A 22,315-nucleotide genomic window follows, 5' to 3' on the forward strand; every position below is an offset into this window, starting at 1 on the left:
CCATGGGGATTCTTCAGGCAAGAATACTGAAGCGGGCTACTGCAAATGTTTGTGTAAATCTCAAGTAGATTTGGGGAAACTGAGATGTATGCTGTAATCCAGTAGATCAGTCTTACAGTAGGTCAACCAGTAAAAAAATAATTCCAAAAACATATGCTAGAAAGAGAATAGTATCCACTTGGCCAACATAGTTCAAGTGCTGACATTTGACCTAAACTATGGTTCAATGACTTTGGCTCTACACCAATTCCCACCCCTCCCTACCATTTCCACAGTGTATTAAATTATAGCTGAGAAATAGCTAAACTAGCTGAGGGCTCTATTTTCCAGCTTCCCTTTACTCTTGGATGGGTGTCGCCAAGTCTAAGGAGAAAGCCCCCGTCTCCTAGGAAGTAGACATAATTCCTTCTGTTCTATTTACCCTTTTACTGGCTGAATATAGATTTCCAACAACCTTTAAGATCCTGTAGAACTGAAAAATGGGAAATACTCAGAATCTCCAAAACACTATTTTGAGGAGAATTTCTCATACCCTGCAACAATTACCCTTGACTCATATGTGAGTGACAAACACACTTCTACTGTATTTGGAGCTATTAATGTTTTTGTGTTTATTCTTTTTTAATAGCAGTTTGCTGCTACTGCTGCTAAATCACTTCAGTCATGTCCGACCTTGTGCAACCCTATAGACAGAAGCCCACCAGGCTCCCCTGTTCCTGGGATTCTCCAGGCAAGAACACTGGAGTGGGTTGCCATTTCCTGCTCCAATAGCAGTTCAGTCAGCCCTAACTGAAATAGTTCCTGACTATGGCCAAAGCTATGGTTTTTCCAGTGGTCATGTATGGATGTGAGAGTTGGACTGTGGAGAAAGCTGAGTGCTGAAGAATTGATGCTTTTGAAGTGTGGTGTTGGAGAAGACTCTTGAGAGTCCCTTGGACTGCAAGGAGATCCAACCAGTCCATTCTGAAGGAGATCAGCCCTGGGTGTTCTTTGGCAGGAATGATGCTAAAGCTGAAACTCCAGTACTTTGGCCACCTTATGTGAAGAGTTGACTCATTGGAAAAGACTGATGCTGGGAGGGATTGGGGGCAGGAGGAGAAGGGGACGACAGAGAAAGAGATGGTTGGATGGCATCACTGACTCGATGGACGTGAGTTTGAGTGAACTCTGGGAGTTGGTGATGGACAGGGAGGTCTGGTGTGCTGCAATTCATGGGGTCACAAAGAGTTGGACACGACTGAGTGACTGAACTGATAGTTTCAACAGATTTTATTCAACAGCTGAGAGATTCTCCTTTCAAAAGAAAATCAGAATTTAATTTTAAAAGGAAAAAGAATGTTGGCTGTGAGAGTATCCACCATTCTAGATATTAGGTACTGAGATAAATAATTTTTGTGTATCTTATACATAATTTCATGCAATTTATTAAAATTATTTGCATATATCATGCACCAAATACTATAAAGGTGATCATCATCATCTGATTTTTTAAGAGAAGGCAGCTAAAAATAGTTAAATACTTTCAACATATGAGTTTAATTCAAAATATTTCTAGCTCTGAAAACAGTTTTTAACCACTACTTCACCCAACATGAACTGAATTGCTTTTGATAATCTGTAAGATTCTGATTTTAGCATTAATTGACTTTAAAAGTTAGTAATTGTTTTTGATATTTTATTTCACTCATTCTATATGATACCATTCAAAAGACACTTTTCATTATATTAAAATATGCTAAAACTTCTATTTCATGGCAAGTAATTCACTTTTTCCCAATACATTTAATTTTCTCTGAGACCTATCATCTAATTAAAAACCAACTATTAAAGCTAACTAAAAATAAAGATCTGAGATAATATTTTCTTTGAATTTGCCTGGCAGAATTTTATTCAACATGAGCAATCAAAAACCTTACTTTGTGCCAAGTTATATCTGAAGATATATGCTTTTCATTGTAGGGTTTATTAACACTCTATGATCCCAGAAATGTAATGCTGTGGCTTGGGCCAGAGCTAATCATGAGAACTGTGATGATTGCCTACCTAACCAGTATGTTTATCTTTTAAATATAATTTATTTCATCATTGTGGAAAAAAGAAAAATTTAGCAGCCATCTGTGACACTCCTCACTTTCTATCACACTCCACAGACAACCCTTAGGACATCCCATTGGTTCTACTTTCAGAATGAAATCTGAACCTGACTACCTCCTCTTGCACGCTAGCACTCTCCTGGAGCCACGTTCAACCCTCCCTCTGAGGCCTGCAGCACCTCCTCTCTGTTCTCCCTGATTCTGTCTTTGTCTTTCTATTTTTCTCAACACAGCAATCAGAGCTGTCCTTTTAAAACACAAAGCAAAACAATTCAGTTTTCTCTGCAAATCCAATCCACGGCTCTTGCTAGCTCACTGACAGTGTAATTAAAAGTTCTTAAAATGGTTTTATTGATCCTACACAATTAGCCCCCCTTCCTATCTCCTACTTTTCTCTTTCCTGCTTCCAGCAAACCATGCTCATCAAATGTTTGAAATACACTCCTTCCTGCCTTAAGGCCTTCACATTGTCACTGCCTCTGCTTCAAATGGACTGCCCCCAGGTATTCACAATGCTTGTCCCTGCTCTTTCAGCTTCAAGTCATTGCTCAAATGGTACAGGCTTACTAAGGTATACCCTACTAATTTATGTAAAATTCATTTCACATTCAAGGGACACTCCTCTGATGATGCACCTCAATCTGCCAGGCTTTTTTTCCTATAGCATTTCCTACATTATACAGTTTATTTCTTCTTTTATTTATTGCCTCTCATCACAATAAAAATATAAGCTCCACAATGATAGGGATGTCTGTTTCATTTATTTTTGACAAAAATAGTGCCTAATACAGAATTGACTCTCAATACTTACCTGATGGGGCTTCCCAGGTAGCATTTGATCCTAGGGTCAGGAAGATATCTTGGAGAAGGAAATGTAAATGCAATCCAGTATTCTTGCCTGGTAAATCCTATGGATAGAGGAGCCTGGCAGGCTACAGTCCATAGGGCTGCAGGGAGTCAGACATGACTGAGCACTCATACACATACACATACATACACATACACACATACACACACACATTTATTTGATAAAGAATTAATTTGGTCCTTTAAAAAACAAGTGTTTTCTCTCAAGTGATATACATAGTAAGGCTTAATGTCATTTTTTGTAATAGCTTTTGATTTGTTTGACGAAGGCTCTAAAATAGTATTTTAATATAATGGCATCTCATTCTAATACAAAAGGGAGAAGTATGTTGCCCATATATCAGTCACTTTGAGTGATTAATCAAAGTCTGAACATTTATGATCCTGAAAATTTTCAGTGTTTCCTGGAGAGAAAACAAAGGAAGGAAATTAACTTTAATCAACTGCTTTAAATTCATTGTAGTTGAACATTAAGCACTTATGCGTATGCTATTTGTTTCTTTTTAAAAATTTGTGATTAATTTATTAATTTTTAAATGAATTACCCGAGAAGGCATAGCTGAAGTTTCCATGAACCTGTTAAGATTCTAAATTCTATGTTCTTTTCATGTAAGAAAAAGTAAAATTACCATGTAAAGTAATTTCATCAGACTTTCATGGCATAAAATGGGTACAAAGTAAAAATCTGGAATATGATAGTAATAATACTACAATATTAAATATTTTAAGAATTTAAAAAGATGAATATCCACAAAATAAGAAACTGACATACTACTTTAGCAATCAACTTACTTAAAATGTTCAGGTCGTATTCTCATTTCTTTCTGCAATATCTAACCTCACCAGGATATCCTCTACAACAGAGTGAGCTTTGAAGTTCACAAAATTTGATTCAACATAGGCATATCGACCTGACTTCAAAGGGATTTACAGTGCTGAAGAATTTCACTGAGTTCAAGAAAGAAAGGAGAATCTCAAGTTTCAGTGAAATCTAACTTCAGTGTACCTGATACCTTCAACAAAATTAGATACATCTGGATATCAAAAACTGGGACTTGAAAGTACAGTTTAATCCACACAGAGCATTTCTTTTAAATTTCCTGTTTGGTGAATGTGTATTGTGATATGACAACAATGAAACCAAAAGTCGGGAGCTTAGCATTTTGGAGATAAATCTTTGCTGAAAAACCTATTTCTAGGTAAGAAACAACATTGGCATAAGCTTATTTTTTCCTTGCTTTTTCATTTGTGCAGCACTGATTTGCTAATTTAATTTTAACATTCCCCACAAAGGCTTTTTCTAAAACTCTACTTGTTTTTCATAATCATGAGTTGGGACTTGATTTCATTTAATTTAATACAAACTTTCAGCCTGAAAATTACTATAATTACTTTCTGAAGTTGTCTTCAGTGTGTCTTGACGTTTTATTCTTCTCTTTCTTGTGGCCACAGCACAATCCCTCCAGCCACCACTTCTTCCCTCTCCCCACTCTATTATAGTCCTGTTAACACTTATAGCTATGGAAATGTTACTTATTTTAAAAGACTCACTCAAAATTTTAAACTATTTAGCTATGTTTCCTGTTATTCCTGAGATTATATATTTTAGCATCTAAACATTCACCTGTGTGAATAAAAGAATATAGCTCATTTATATCTCCCAATTAATCCTGGTCTCTGATTCTAGTGAAGAAAAAAAAATTACTCATTTTGAGCCAAACTTACACTGAACTTTTACACAACTTTCCCCATCATATAAAATATATATATATCAATTCAGTTCAGTTGCTCAGTCGTGTCCGACCCTTTGCGACCCCATGAACTGCAGCACGCCAGGCCTCCCTGTCCATCACCAACTCCCAGAGTTCACTCAGACTCACGTCCATGGAGTCGGTGATGCCATCTAGCCATCTCATCTTCTGTCGTCCCCTTCTCCTCCTGCCCCCAATCTCTCCCAGCATCAGAGTCTTGAGCAAAAAGTGATGACTGTTTATAATTATCAAATAAAGCCATATTCTTGAAGGGTAAATACTCTGCAACAATGCATACACCTTTTTTTATACAGAATTCTTTTACCAGCATTCTCTCCTATAACCCTCGTGATAATGCTATTGATGTTCAGATTTTATGTAAATGAAGTATTTGAAAAAGTATTACTTTATGTGGTTGGAGAGATTGATATCCAGTAATAGAAATCTTAATAACTTAATTTTATTCATCTATTTTTATAGATAAGTCAGTATGCTAACCTATAAGAAATGTGCTATTATAATCCCCATTCTGTTAATGAGGACAGTAAGATTCAGAGAGATGAAATCACTCACCCATACTTACAGAGTGAGAGTCAATATTCAAATCCAGGTCTTTTCTCTTTAGAACAAAATTCTTCACTACTATACTTCCTAGAATTTAGAATGAAGTTACCTTAGGAATTATTAGGTCCAAATCCCTCATCTTATATATGAGGAACTTGGGCAAAAATATTCTGCCAAAATCCACTAGACTTTCAGATAAAATCTATCCTCCAAGCTTCTGGACTCTACATTTACCACCTCAGCCTGCCAGGGCTGCTTCCCTACTCTCATTTCCAGGAGAGGGCCATGGTCCACATCTCCTTTCAAAAGTCAGAGCCTACTGGCTGCTCAGTTTCCAGCAGCAGCTCACTCATTCTCCTGCACTAAAGGGGAGTTCCATTTCCCCTTTGACTTTCAGTTCAGTTCAGTTGCTCAGTCGTGTCCAACTCTTTGCAACCCAATGGACTGCAACACGCCAGGCCTCCCTGTTCTTCACCAACTCACAAAGTTCACCCAAACCCATGTCCACTAAGTCGGTGATGCCATCCAGTCATCTCATCCTCTGTCATTTCCTTCTCCTCCTGCCCTCAATCTTTCTCAGCATCAGGGTCTTTTCAAATAAGTCAGCTCTTCTCATCAGGTGGCCAAAGTATTGGAGTTTCAGCTTCAACATCAGTCCTTCCAATGAATACCCAGGACTGATGTCCTTTAGGATGGACTGGTTGGATCTCTATGCAGTCCAAGGGACTCTCAAGAGTCTTCTCCAACACCACAGTTCAAAAGCATTAATTCTTCTGTGCTCACCTTTCTTTATAGTCCAACTCTCACATCCATACATGACCACTGGAAAAACCATAGCCTTGACTAGACAGACCTTTGTTGGCAAAGTAATTAATGTCTCAGCTTTTTAATATGCTGATTAGTTTTGTCATAAAATTTCTTCCAAGGAGTAAGTGTCTTTTAATTTCATGGCTGCAGTTACCATCTGCACTGATTTTGGAGGCCAGAAAAATAAAGTCAGCCACTGTGTCCACTGTTTCCCCATCTATTTGCCATGAAGTGATGGGATCTGATGCCATAATCTTAGTTTTCTGAATGTTGAGTTTTAAGCCAACTTTTTCACTTTCCTCTTTCAATTTCATCAAGAGGCTTTTTAGTTCTTCTTCACTTTCTGCCATAAGGATGGTGTCATGTCTCAAAATAGTGAGTTTACTCTTGATCTGTATTTGGGGAGAAACAAACCTATTGAGTATGTTGATTCTTTGGTATGTTGATATGCATATATATATAAAGAGAAAGAGAAATAGGAATTGACTCATGTGATCATGAAAGCCAAGAAATCCCATAATCTGCCATCTACAAGCTGGAAACCCAGGACAGTCAGTGGTGTGTAATTCAGCCCTAGCCTGAAGGCCTCAGAACCAGGAGTACCAATTCCCAAGGCAGGAGAAGATGGATGCCTCAGAGAGTGGGATTTGCCCTTTCTCCTTTAGTTCTATTCAAGCCCTCCAAGGACTGGGTGATGCCCACCTACAATGGGGAGGACCATCTACTTTATTCAGTTTACTAATTCAAATGCTAATCTCTTCTAAGAAAACCTTCACAGATAATACAAGATTTTACCAGCTACCTGGGCATCCCTTAGCTGAGTCAATTGCACATAAAGTTAACTATCACAATGGAGTATAAGACTGAGGGAGATTATTACATTAATTCTGGTACTAGGTCCAGATTTTGGTTAAAGAAAAAGAATACATTTCCTACAGGTGTATTCACAGTTCTGTTTGTCTTCCACAATTGTTTCCAAGTCTGTATCTAATACCATAGTGCTCATTTAAAAAAATACCTTTTATAGCATTAATAGCCTTGAATATGTTTGATAAAATGTAGGTATTAGAAGATTTAAAGCCTTTACTTCACTTGAGGTCATTTAATACAGTTTAAATGGTTTTATTTTGCAATTGTTGAGGCTAAGGATACATAAGATGAAGAAGATATAGTCCCTAAGCAGAATGGCTTAAATTTCAGGAGAATATTTAATATTTAAACAGAATGGTTTAAATTTTAGGAGAATATTCAATATTCTATATAAATAGGATATTTCAACTTAATGTGATATATTGGTGCTAAAAATTATTTCATCTTGAATTGAAGGAAGTCAAAATGAATTAATGCATAGTGATTTACTTTTAACTAATATTGAATTCTAAAGAAATTTTTAAGAAGGATAGTAATTTTAAAAATTATTTGACTATATTTTGGAGAAAAAAAGCAAAGCACTATAGGTTTAATTGAGTAGCTTAACTTAGAATTTTTAGACCTCAAAATATAATTTCTTTAGATTTTTTCATAAATCTAGCTACAGCAGAGATTGTTAGGGGATAACCAAACATGTTTCCTTTCCTACTAGGAACACAACTAGACTAAATTATCCTATCTTCTTTTCAGTCTACTAAGTTTTTACCAATAGCATGTAAGTGAAAATAGTGAGCATCACTTGTAGGTATGACCATAAAAATTTCCCATGTATGAATCCTAGGTATTCTTTCTCTTCCCAGTTTGATGCAGATAAGCATACTGCCTGATGGCATAGGGGCACCATAAATGAAAGGACCTGGATCTCTAAATAAGTGAGTAGAGGAGCATCTCTCAGTAATCAGAGACATCTTTTTATGGCTTTTAAGTGAGTAAGAAATATGCTTCAATAATGGTTGGGCCATTATAATTTGGGGGTTATTTCATACATTAGATAACATTATCCTAGTATGCCAGCTCTTATTTTTTTATCTGAAATATAAACACAATGCTACCTTTTCTGTAATACAAGTATTGAGCACAATTTAGGGAAATTACAGAGTTTTAAAGCACATATTTTAGAGGGTATTGCTGCTGTTTAGTTGCTAAATTGTGTCTGACTTCTTTGTGACCCCATGGACTGTAGCCCACCGAGCTCCTTGTCCATAGGATTTTCCAGGTAATAATACTGGAGTGTTTCCACTTCTTTCCCCAGAGATCTTCCCAACCCAGGGATCAAACCTGCATCTCCTGCATTGGCAGGTAGATTCTTTACCACTGAACCAGCAGGAAAGCCCTTAGAGAATATTAGCTTCATTTTAGAGAGGAAATTGATCTAAATTACCAAGACTAATTCCAACCCCTTCTCTTTGTTCCCTCAGCTCTCATTTGATAGCTGTTTCTAACATTGCTACATTTACCTTCTCTTTTTGCCCTTTCAGTTACCTCATCAGTGACAAATTAACAGTTTTCTATATAAATGCCTAGTGTTCAAATAACTGGTGTAGTTTCTGTCCACTTTTTGGACCCTGGTGTGGACACAGGAGGCATTCTTCCTTTCCCGGAGATGGAAGTAAAGGATACGAAGCAAATCACAACTTATCCTGACTATCTTTTCTGAAATAGGGAAGCTGGGTACTTACTTCAGTGGTCCCAAATATTTCCTTCTGCACTGGATTATGAGTAGAATATATATGACACAGGGGCCATTCCTAGATAACTTTGGCTCTTTCAGTAGCTTTGTTTCATATCAAGGTATACATGGGTTCTTCAGTGTAGTTGAGAATAACTAACTCCTGCTATAGTCTTTATTGGTTATTTTAAACAAATAGGTTTGCAAAAACAGTAGATTAAAAACTCGAATTGTATTTTCTAGCTTCATTTTTTTTTCCCTCCTAGGAATTGCTTAAAAATTTTAGCAAGGTGAGCTTAAAGAATATCTCCATTTGCCCAGTTTCAGTTTCTCATTTATATTGTCTAAATAGTCTGGATATTTTTTTCCACCTAATATTGTTCTCTATTAAGAAAGTGCAGTAAGCATATCTATATATCATGGTTCTTACATTCAACTAAAATTCTTAGATTCATTTAAACATTTGCTCAAAATAAGGCCAGATTATTTATTACTTGTATTTTCAGAAAGATTCATTCACCCTACATACACTAGAAGATATACTGCCCATTTTTTATCCACACATGACTTTTCTCCCCATTTACTGATCCTCACGATTCACTATATGTGAATATGTATATTCACATATATGTACCTCATGCACCAGACTCTATTATTCTCTCCACAGAGGTAACAATAGGACTCTTACCTGCTTAATTTCTGATTAGAAGATCTTCTTGGACAGCTTCAGAAATTAAAATTCTTTCCCCACAATTCAGAAAAAAACATATATTTTTAAAATATTTCATTAAATTTCTAATATTTCATTTCTTAAAGCAAAATAATTAAACATGTAACTTTGCTATAGTCACTTGGTAGTTTTTAACTGTTCCCTTTCTAGAAGCTATTTTCCCTTCCTAGTAGATTTACCTATTTTGTGCTTGACACACACCTGGACACATCCTGAAGGGTAATAGATGAAGGCAATGGCCAACACAACTATCTCTCACAAATCTCCCTCCTGTGTAACCCTATCTAACTATCACAGAGCTCTAAGACTCTCTTCTTATGTCCAACCTACTTCCATCTTTGCCTAGCAAATTCCTGAGGAATTTTAAAGATTACCTTAGCTGACTGACCTGAAGCTAAGATCTATTTCACAAGTTCAGAAAAGTGAGTTCCTCTTTTCAGACCAACTGATGTTTTCAAGGGTAAGGCTTAGCAAAGCAAAACTATTAGAAGTCCTGCCCAATAAGGGCTTGTTAACCCCACTTGTCAGTTAGTGTCACTAAACAATGGTTGTTAAGGCTTAGAAATAGGAAGACAGAGAAGCAAAAAATGTATGTGAGCTTGATGATAAACATATAAAATATCATATAAGAAACGAATCACCAGTCCAGGTTCGATGCAGGATACAGGATGCTTGGGGCTGGTGCACTGGGATGACCCAGAGGGATGGTAGAGGGAGGGAGGTGGGAGGGGGGTTCAGGATGGGGAACATGTATACACCCATGGTGGATTCATGTTGATGTATGGCAAAACCAATACAATATTGTAAAGTAATTAGTCTCCAATTAAAATAAAGAAAAAAAAGTGATAAGAAAGATCCTTTTCATGATGTAACTATTCTGTATTTTGGCTGTTTGGCTGTGTTGGTAGATACATGAACTGTACACTAATAAAATTGTATAAAACCAAAAATGCACAAACAAAAACACAAAAAATGGCATTTTAAAATGGGGAAAAATACAAAATATTGAGAAACATTGAATTAGCTTTGAAAATATACTTGATAAAATATAACCAATCAATAAAAAAAATATAAGGATTTAAGGAAGCTGTATGTAAAACCTGATTTAGAGTAATACATTTATTTAACACACTGAATCTAATCAAGTTTTTTAAATACACTAAAACATTGAAAGAAAATTACCTACCACCAAATATATTTCTACTAGCATAAAAGACAGTCATGACATCTAGAGTTAGTAAAAACTCATAAACTGATGAATACAAAAGTAAATCCACTAATGTTCCATTACTTAGAAAAAGTAGTCAATAGAAACACCTTTAAGGTGAATGAGGTAGACAAGGTGGGAAACTTAAGTCTTAGATATTAGGCTTAGCTCAATGGGTTAATAGTGAAATCATTCATCAAGATAGAGATTATAGGAAAATAAAAAGATAAATGGACAGATAATCATTTGGACCACGTTGACTTTGAAGATCCCAGAGGCAGAGGTAGACAGCAAGTATATGAGACTACAGGGCTTTCCAGGTGGTACAGTGGTAAAGAATCTGCCTGCCCATGCAGGGAGACATGGGCTTGATCCTGAGCTGGAAAGATCTCCTGGAATAGGAAATGGCATCCTGCTCCAGTATTCTTTCCTGGAAGATCCCATGCAAGCCCATCCCTGGTGGGCTGCAGTTTATGGGGTCACAAAAGAGTCAGTTGTGACTGAGCACAGCATAGAGTACACAGCATATGAGACTACAGCTCAGAGAGTTGTAAGCTAGTGTTTTTGTTTGAATAATGACCACTGAAAACTCAGACTATGAAAAAAAATCTCCCAAGATCAATGCAGTGAGATAACAAAAAGGGCAAGAACAGAACTGTAGAAATAGGAATATTTAAAGAATGTGAAGAGGAAGAGAAGGCTAAGAAGGATACTAAAGGGGACCTACTAGAAGGTGTGTAACAGAAACAAACGGAAAAGGCAATGGCACTCCACTCCAGTACTCTTGCCTGGAAAATCCCATGGATGGAGAAGCCTGGTGGGTTGCAGTCCATGGGATCGCTGAATCGGACACGACTGAGCGACTTCACTTTCACTTTTCACTTTCCTGCATTGGAGAAGGAAATGGCAACCCACTCCAGTGTTCTTGCCTGGAGAATCCCAGGGATGGGGGAGCCTCCTGGGCTGCTGTCTATGAGGTCGCACAGAGTTGGACACGACTGAAGCGGCTTAGCAGCAGCAGCAACAGAAACAAAAGAGGAGAAAATTTTCAGAAAGGGAATGATAGATACTGTAAAACAAAAAAGGGGTCAAAAACACGTACTGAAGTGAAGGTAGCAATTTATAAATAATTGAGACATTATTACTGACCTTAAAGCAGTTTCAGTTTAAAGATTGGGGTTTGAGATAGAAGAGGTATTAGGTAGACAGATGATTGCTTTCAGCTGACAATGGAGTAGGAGGTGAGGAAGTGAAGATATTCATTGGGACTTATATTTGAGAATATTTCCTTTTAACAGAAGAAAAAAGGGCCCTGTTGGACCCTAGAAGGTAAATTTTAAATACGAAAATGATTAAAGCTTCCCAGGTGGCTCACTGGTAAAGAATCTGCCTTTCAAGAAGGAGATGTGGATTCAATCCCTGGGTCAGGAAGATCCTTTGCAGAAGGAAATGGCACTCCAGTATTCTTGCTGGGAAATTCCATGGACAGAGGAGCCTGGCAGGCTATAGTCCATGGGGTCTCAAAGAGTCAGACAGGACTTGGCGACTAAATGACGACAAAAGCACTTATGCATAGATTGTAGGGAAGTAGCTAATAAAGAGAAATTTCAAATATGAGAGGCAGAGAAACAAAACTACAGTTGGAGCATGGCTCTGTCCCTAGATACATGAAAGTGAGTACAATCCAATTTATATTTTAACATCAGCTTAAATTTCTGGAAATGGAATTAAAAAGATATACTGCTGACTTTAATTTATTTTTTCAGTGTCCTATGATTCATATAAGATTTCAGAATTGAAATGTAGTTCAAATAAGGTAATTCAAAATAATTACACAATTGATGGGATTAATGGGCTGTGACTATAGAGCAGCATAATTTATTTAGCTCAACACTTTTAAACCTTGTCATCGATGTGACAGCATATACTTGTTATTTCCAAATAATATTTGATTAAAGCATTTTACAATCCCAATCACCATCACTGCATGACATTCTATGGCCAGGAGTGTGTTATACTATATTAATTCACACATAGAGGCAACTGATGACACTTAGCCTTCAATGTGAATGAATATTGTGCATTTCACGCTCTGTCATGTCTCATCGCATTAATAGCCATATGTGTGACAAGGTTCATAATCTATGGCTATTTTACAACATTTTTAAATGCACTTGTCACAAATGGAGTAGCCAAGAACTTCATTAAGCAATTCTGTTTCCAGAAAGTGTGTGTATCCAGAAGCAGGTTGTCATTTGGAGTGATATAAGTCGCTTTTATCTGTGTAAGGTTGAAAAGGCCCATATAATTTTAGTAATTCTTGACTTACATCACATTCTGATCAGGACTCTCATTTACCATTGTCACTTTTCTTTCTATGGGGTGGATATTCTTAGCCCTACCCTTAGCAAAGCTTAACTTTGCAAGTTTCCATTTCACATCTGTAAAAGACAGCTAATAATAGACTTACCAAAAAGCTTACATTATATAAGAAAATGCATAAAGACCCTAGAACATGGGAAATAATATACTCTAAAATAAAATATTTTTATTTCCATATTACAAATAAAAAATAGGATGCTGACAGTGTTTTGAAATCACAAGGAACTAGATAAAAAGCTCTAAAATTGATCATTTAAATATTCTGGACTCACCATAATTTTATGAAGGTATATTTTATTCTCTCTGGACTGAGATTTTAGAAACTTATAGAAAACAAAGTTTTATAGATTCCTATTTTATTGATTATTGACTTTACTAAGCAGTTCTTCCTAGATCTATGGTTTCTTAGAACTTGTGACAGAGAGGGCGGCATGCAGCAACAGCCCAGACAATGGCTACTTTCTGTCCATCTTTTACTAGTTGTCTTGAAACTCCTTTCCTAAGAATATGAGACTATGTGATTGCTAAAATTTCATGTGAAAAATCACTTTATTGATGAAATTCAAGAGTTCTTGTTATACTTGTGTGCATGTGTAGGTGCTCAGTCATGTTTGACTCTTTGTGATCTCATGGACTATAGCCTGAGTCCATGCCAGGCTTCTCTGTCCATGAGATTTTCCAGGCAAAAATATTGAAGTGGGTTGCCATTTCCTCCTCTAGGGGATATTCCCCACCCAGGGATCAAATCCATGTCTCCTGCATCTCCTGTACTGGCAGATGGATTCTTTACCACTGAGTCACCTGAGAAGCCCCTCTTGTTATATTTGCTCTTAGGCAAAAATTGTAAAGTTTTAAAATGTCTGTTATTGTAGGCAAGGAAAACCAACTTATGGATGCTTCAGATAGATATTTTTTGAATAAGGCCAAGAATTCTGTTTAGGTTCCAACACGGAAAACAAAAGAATTGGCACTGGACTTCCTCTCTCATAAAATGGCCAAGTATTGGAGAATAAGATGCAGATTATTGTGTAAGAGAAAAGTGTGTAATAAATTGAAACATTTGAACTACACAAAATATTAGCTGAGATTAGAAGATTCAGTAAAAAAAAAAAAATTTTAAAATTGGTGTCAGTTTCCACATTATGGTGCTTGCTCTCACCAAGAGGTCACGCTTGACGAGTTCAAGAGGTCAAAGTATAAGAAGATTTTGCTTTATCAGGTGCTTCCCTGGTGGCTCAGACAGTAAAGCGTCTGCCTGCAGTGCAGGAGACCCAGGTTCAATCCCTGGGTTGGGAAAATCCCCTGGAGAAGGAAATGGCAACCCACTCCAGTACTTTTGCCTGGAAAATTCCATGGACTGAGGAGCCTGGTGGGCTACAGTCCATGGGGTCACAAAGAGTCAGACACGACTGAGCAACTTCACTCTACTCAACTCTTATCAGGTGACTGAGAGTCTTCCTGTTTATACAGCAAAGATTTCTTGGGAGGGAAGCCTCTTACTCCTCTTCAATCTAGAGAAAATTTTGGTCTTAATACTTTAATAACTAGGCCTGAGTCAAGAAAGTCAAAACAGCAACAAAAATAACAGCTCTTCCAAAGAACCCAAGGAGCCACGTCAAGGAAGTGTTGGCAGAACGATAATTATAATACACATTATTATTATACACAGCAGCAAAACAGAACTGCTGAAAACCTGCCTATGAAAATAAGGGATTGTCTAGGGATATTCAAGTGCAATATACACATACACATAAATACCCCATGAGATTTGGTGACTAAGGAACCCATGATTTTTCCACTTAAAATCTCAGTAGATAAATTTACAGAGAGAATAGTCAGTGGTGAAACAAAGATTAGTAGCCCAGAATATCCAGTGCAACAAATATCTCAAACCACAGTGCAAAAATAAAGAAATCCTAAGACAAAAATAAAGAAATCCTAGGACAAAAATAAAAGAGACATGAGAATAGATTCAAGAGATCTCATACACAGGAAAAGAAAAAAGGAAGATGAAGCTGAATGGTTCTATGAAGACCTACAAGACCTTCTAGAACTAACACCCCCAAAAGATGTCATTTTCATTATAGGGGATTGGAATGCAAAAGTAGGAAGTCAAGAGGTACCTGGAGTGACAAGCAAATTTGGCCTTGGAATACAAAACAAAGCCGGTCAAAGGCTAACAGAGTTTTGCCAAGAGAACATACTGGTAATAGCAAACACCCTCTTCCAAAAACACAAATGATAAATCTACACAGGGACATCACCAAATGGTCAATACCAAAATCAGATTGATTATATTCCTTGCAGCTGAAGATGGAGAACGTCTATACAGTCAGCTGAAAAAAGACCATGAGCTGACTGTTGTACAGATCATGAACTCCTGATTGCCAAATTCAGACTTAAATTGAATAAAGTAGGGAAAACCACTAGACCATTCAGGTATGACCTAAATGAAATCCCTTATCATTATACAGTGGAAGTAACAAATAGATTCAAGGGATTAGATCTGACAGACAGGGTGCCTAAAGAACTATGGAAGGAGCTTTGTGGCATTGTATAGGAGTGAGAAGGTAACAGGCAGGAAGGCCAGGGGTCTCAAAACGGAGGAAATAGCCTGCAAGTGTCAGACATTTTTATCTCTCTTAAGCTGCAGGAGGAAACAAACTAGCAATATTTTTTCCTTCTCTATACAAATTTAAAAGGAAGTTTCTCTTAAAATACTGTGTTGCCATAATGACACCTGGTTTCACCTGAAGTTAACCAATGCCTTTTTCTTATGGAAATGTTTGTCTTAAGCTATGCTAATGTACTATGCATTTACCCCAAACTCTGTCTTCAAGTGGGTTCTGCCTCTTGGCTCAGAACCTACTTGACAAACCAGTATGTTATACTCAGATATTGTTCCCCTAATCTATGTAAATGGAACTATTTGTATGGTGATCTGCCCTTCTTCAAGATTCAAGTTAATCATTTTATGGCCCAGGATGAACCATTTGGTGCCAAGATTATCCCAAAATGCATCTTATGGGTGAGGGGCCTGGTGCCATTCTGAGAGTTTTAAGACATTGCTTTCTTTCATTAACAGACTGCTAGTGACTATAAAACATCCAGCTGAAGACTAGCAGGGGGTACTCTTTCTGGCCCCTTCTGATGCCTATGTCAGAAGCTTTCTCTATCTCATTTATACTTTAATAAAACTTTATTACACAAAAGCTCTGAGCGATCAAGCCTCGTCCCTGGCCCCGGATTGGATTCTTCTCCTCTGGGGGCCAAGAATCCCGATGTCCTTGCGTGATTCAACAACAACCTTTCAGGAGGCAGTGATCAAGACCATCCCCAAGGAAAAGAAATGCAAATAGGCAAAATGATCATCTGAGGAGACCTGACAAATATCTGAGAAAAGAAGAGAAGTGAAAGGGAAAGGAGAAAAGGAGATATACCCATCTGAATGCAGCATTCCAAAGAATAGCAAGGAGACATGAGAAAGCCTTCCTCATTGATCAATGCAAAGAAATAGAGGAAAACAACAGAATAGGAAATACTAGAGATCTCTTCAAGAAAATTAGAGACACCAAGGGAACATTTCATGCAAAGATGAACACAATAAAGGACAGAAATGGTAGGGACCTAACATAGGCAGAAGATATTAAGAAGAGGTGCAAGAATACACAGAAGAACTACACAAAAAAGATCTCCATGATCCAGATAACCACAATGATGTGATCAATCACCTAGAGCCAGACATCCTGGAATTCGAAGTCAAGTGGGCCCTAGGAACAAAGCTAGTGGAAGTGATGGAATTCCAGTTGACTTATTTCAAATCCTAAAAGATGATGCCATGAAAGTGCTGCAGTCAATATGCCAACAAATTTGGAAAACTCAGCAGGGGACACAGAACTGAAAAAGGTCAGTTTTCATTTCAATCCCAAAGAAGGGCAATGTCAAAGAATGTTCAAACTACTGTACAATTGCACTCTTCTCACACACTAGCAAAGTAATGTTCAGAATTCTCCAAGCCAGGCTTCAACAGTATGTGAACCGTAAACTTCCAGATGTTCAAGCTAAATTTAGAAAGGCAGAGGAACCAGAAATCAATTACAAGCATCCGTTGGATCATAGAGAAAGCAAGAGAATTCCAGAAAAACATCTGCTTCTGCTTTATCAACTATGCCAAAGCCTTTGACTGTGTGGATCACAACAAACTGTGGAAAATTCTGAAAGAGATGGGAATACCAGACCACCTGATCTGCCTCCTGAGAAATCTGTACGAGGTCAAGAAGCAACCATTAGAAGTGGACATGGAACAACAGACTGGTTCCAAATTGGGAAAGGATTATGTTAAGGCTGTGTATTGTCATGCTGCTTATTTAACTTATATCCAGAGTACATCATGAGAAACGCTAGACTGGATAAACCACAAGCTGGAATCAAGATTGCCGGGAGAAATATCAACAACTTCAGATATGCAGATGACACCACCCTTATGGCAGAAAGGGAAGAACTAAAGAGCCTCTTGATGAAAGTGAAAGAGGAAAGCAAAAAAGTTGGCTTAAAACTCAACATTCTGAAAACTAAGATCATGCCATCATTTCATGGCAAATAGATGGGGAAACAATGGAAACAGTGAGAGACTTTACTTTTTGCAGCTCCAAAATCACTGTAGATGGTGACTGCACCCATGAAATTAAAAGATGCTTGCTCCTTGGAAGAAAAGCTATGACCAACCTAGACAGTGTATTAAAAAACAGAGATATTACTTTGCCAACAAGGGTCCATCCAGTCAAAGCTATTGTTTTTCCAGTTGTCATGTATAGATGTGAGAGTTGGGTGATAAAGAAAGCTGAGTGCTGAAGAATTGATGCTTTTGAACTGTGGTGTTGGAAAAGACTCCTGAGAGTCCCTTGGTCTGCTAGGAGATCAAGCCAGTCAATCCTAAAGGAAATCAGTCCTGAATATTCATTGGAAGGACTGATGCTGAAGCTGAATCTTCAACATTTTGGCCACTTGATACAAAGAAATGACTCATTGGAAAAGACCCTGATGCTCGGAAAGATTGAAGGCAGGAGTAGAAGGGAACGACAGAGGATGAGATGGTGGGATGGCATCACCAACTCGATGGACATGAGTTTGAGCAAGCTCTTGGAGAGTTGATGAACAGAAAAGCCTGGCGTTCCTCAGTCCATGAGGTTGCAAAGAGTTGGACACAACTGAGTGTCTGAACTGAACTGAACATGTATAGGAACTTCAGAAGGAAAATAAAAATACTAATAAGGTGAGGCAATAATTAGGCAAATACTCAAAGTAAAACCATCAACCAAAAAAACAGTTTATATGTTTAAGGGGCTCTCTGAGTTTCAGGCTAGTTGCCCAACGATGCAACTGCTAACTAAAAGTATTAAAGAGAAAATGCCATAAGTTTTCAGACAGAAAAAAAAACAATTTATATATAAAGGAAATACAGAAAAATATTTTAGGGCATGAAAAAATTCTGAGTAATTCTCAGTCATACTAAAAATTTGAGAAAAATATTTGAAAGAAGTTTCTAATCAAATACCAGATGAAAAATAGTAAAGATTTCAAGCTGACAAAAGAATAAATAAGGCAAGAAGTAAGCAAAGAATCTTGTGATATATACTTATATTTAAGGATAGACTGCATAGAAATAAGGATTATTAATGCTAAAAAAAGAAGTTTATTTTTAAATAAAGGAAAGTTCCTATAAGGAAAATTCCAGTTAGAATGTCTCCATAACAAGAAAATATTGGGAGCGAGGGAAGAGGAAGAGAAATAAAACAATTACAGTAATGTCTCCAGAATGGAAAAAGGGAGTGGTAAAATCAAAAGAGAAAGGATGAAAGTACTAGAAATAAGAATATTGGAAAGATCTTATTTGTGTTCAAAAAAAATAGAATGGAATTTGAGTAACTTACATTGAGAAATACTTGGCACAGGGTGCTTTATTACAAGATCCCAGAAAGGAAATGTAACAATTAATAGATGGAAACTGACAACAGAAATTCTTTATTAGCAAGGGAAAGAAAATGAAATGAACAACTTGAACAAAGAAGCAGATGAAATGAAACTGAGCAAATAATAAAATAAGTAATAAATATGAAGGGAAATAATAAAATCATTAAATATAATGCTAATAGCCTAAATCTTTCCATTAAAATAGATAAACAATCATTGAAGTTAAAAAAAATATAGCTTAGATGATGTTTACAATAAACACCCTAAGCATGGTGAAAAATAAAAGTTAAAATTAAGACATGAACAAATAAATAACAGGCATATGCAAACAAAAGGAAAGAAAGAATGGCAATATTAATATTAGCCGAGGTAGACAATCTTAAAAGATTAAAAACAATGAACAAGATAAAGGAGACACTGGGTAATAAAAAGGCAGGCTTATGAAGGAGATATGAGTTATAAATCTAAGTAACAGCAGATAAAAAACAAAAAATCATATTTAGAAATGAATGAACTAGATAAAAGTAAAGTTATATTGAAATTATCACTATAACTCTCCCCAAATTGTGTAGATGTAATAATGATTTGGATGGTTATAAATCAATTTTAGAACTCAGATGTTTCCTATTTACAAGAACAGATAAAATAAACATAAAGGGCTCAGAAAAATAGATGTGATTTGCTTCTATTTGTAGTCTTGTATGATATGATTCCAGAAAGTTTCATTTTCAGTCTACTTGGAAACGTGATAATTAAATTTAGAAATTATTTGTTTCAGAAAAAAAAAAACCTTGAGATTGTTTTCTGCTTATCTTTCTTGCTTATATTTAAGCAAGCCATGAACCAAGCAAAAGCAAACAAATGAGCAGGAAGAATTGGTTTATTGTAATTTCATATTTGCAATATTTATGTCAATGATCTAGTATTAATGATGCAACTTACTATAAGGAAGGAACAGGATAGTCATATTCTTTAATGAAGGAAACTAGGAGAAGAGAGTTAGAAAGTTGTTTACTGCTCTTTTGACTTTGCTTTTAGTTTGTAGGGGATGTATTTCCCCTGTTGAGAGAAAACTTGCAAAAGCTCCAGTGTTTTGATGTATGGTATCTGAACTCCAAAGAGAATGTAATCTTTGTGGCAAGTGATCCAAAAGAAGTCCTCATGGAATTTAAGCAAGCTCAGAAAAAGATAACCACATCAGCAGGATGTTTCTCTAGAAATGAAACACTTCTAAGAACAAACAGTAAAGAATACAGTCCTAGTTTATTCAGTTTTTATGTCTGGTGTGTACTAATCATTTCTGTATTTCTAACAATTTTTGGATGATCAGAGTGATTTCCTCTTCAAATATGTAAAAACACAATTAGACGAATGTTTGGTTTCAAATCCTAGAGTCAAATTGTATCTTCTACATATCTGAATATGTATTTTCTAATACCTAAGGGATTTTTATTGTTAGAAAATTCATTATGTTTACTACAGAAAAATCTATATTTAATGTAAAGATATATATACATTTTTAATATCCAGCAATAAAATTATAATACTAAATCAGCTATGAAATACATTTAAATATAATGATATGCTGCAAATTTCTTTAGCAATATTTGTTAAAAGGAATTAATATTAATACACAAGGTAATTATAATAGATTTTAGATATAATGTGAAATATTCAGTGTATTGAAAACTATTCCAATTATTTATATTTAATGACTAGAAATTAAATCCCTGATTAGTTGACAGAATTTTTAGTTTTATATGATTTTATGTGGTCAATTCAGAAAAATGAAAAAGACTGACAAGGAAACACTGATTCATTTTTTATCTAGCAAATCAATTATCTTAATTCATTGTAAATTTACAAGATTGAGGGAATTCCCTGATGGTCCAGTGATTAAGATTCCATGCTTTTGAGCTTTTACTATGGGGGATGGGTGAACTAAGATCCTGTAAGCTGAGTGGCATGGCCAAAAAACAAACAAAGCATTGAGTATCAAAGATAATTCATTTGTCTAATTCATTAGGCATCACCCAAGAATTTATATACATTTAGAAGCAATTTATATTTTTACAGTGAACCCACTTATATCAGTTTGAATTTTTTCAGAGACATTTATAATAAACATTAGTGTGATATAGGGAAAAGAACATGGGTTTTATGTTTTAACAGATCTAGGTTATAAATCCAGTTTCACACAAATATTCCTATAGCTGTGTAACTTTCAGAAAGTTCTTGATCTTTCTGATCACAGTTTCCTCAGTGAAGGGGAAATGCTGTGTTGGTTACATTACAGTAAAAAGAGATTAAATTATTGAAAATATCCAAGCAGCCTAAGTCTGGGATACCTCAGGTACTAAAAAAGAAATAATTTATTTCCTAGAGCTGAAATTCTGGCTGAAGTTAAATCACTCTTTTACTATTTGAAATTGTACATCCAGTTTTAGGTAAAGAATGATTCCCAAAGGGAAAAGTGAAGTATTATTCTCCTTTGAGCATTTATTACACCATATCTTGTTCTACTGCAAAGTAATTTGTCATTATTCTTAACCTGAATCAATGTAGTAGACATTATTACTATTATATTTTCATTTTGGGTTTTGCAGTTGGTGCCCTGGTAAAGAATCTCCCCACAATGCAGGAGATGAAGTTTGGATCCCTGGCTTGGGAAGATAGTCTAGAGGAGGAAATAGCAACCCATTCCAGTATTCTTGCCTGGAAAATTCCATGGACAGAGGAGGCTGACAGGCAATAGTCCATGGGGATGTGGAAGAGTTAGACACAACTGAACATGTGTGCACACATACACACACAAAAACACACATTTTCATCTTAGAGATAGAAAAGTTGAGACATTATATTGTCAAAAAAGTGATGGTCTGAAACCTTAACTCAGAAAGCCCAAATAATGCAAAAAGATAAAAATCTGAGACCAGGTACTTCCCTGGTGGTCCAGTGGTTAAGAATTCACTTGCTAATGCAGTCACCATAGGTTGCACTCCTGACCTGGGAAGATTCCACATGCTCTGAGGCAGCTAAGCCAATATACCACTATTGCTGGTTCCAAATAGGAAAAGGAGTACATCAAGGCTGTATATTGTCACCCTGTTTCTTTAACTTATATGCAGAGTACATCATGAGAAACGCTGGACTGGAAGAAACACAAGCTGGAATCAAGATTGCTGGGAGAAATATCAATAACCTCAGATATGCAGATGACACCACCCTTATGGCAGAAAGTGAAGAGGAACTCAAAAGCCTCTTGATGAAAGTGAAAGTGGAGAGTGAAAAAGTTGGCTTAAAGCTCAACATTCAGAAAACGAAGATAATGGTATCTGGTTCCAT

The sequence above is a fragment of the Bos taurus genome, chromosome 3 (genome assembly GCF_002263795.3).
Source record: "Bos taurus isolate L1 Dominette 01449 registration number 42190680 breed Hereford chromosome 3, ARS-UCD2.0, whole genome shotgun sequence".
Taxonomy (NCBI): domain Eukaryota; kingdom Metazoa; phylum Chordata; class Mammalia; order Artiodactyla; family Bovidae; genus Bos; species Bos taurus.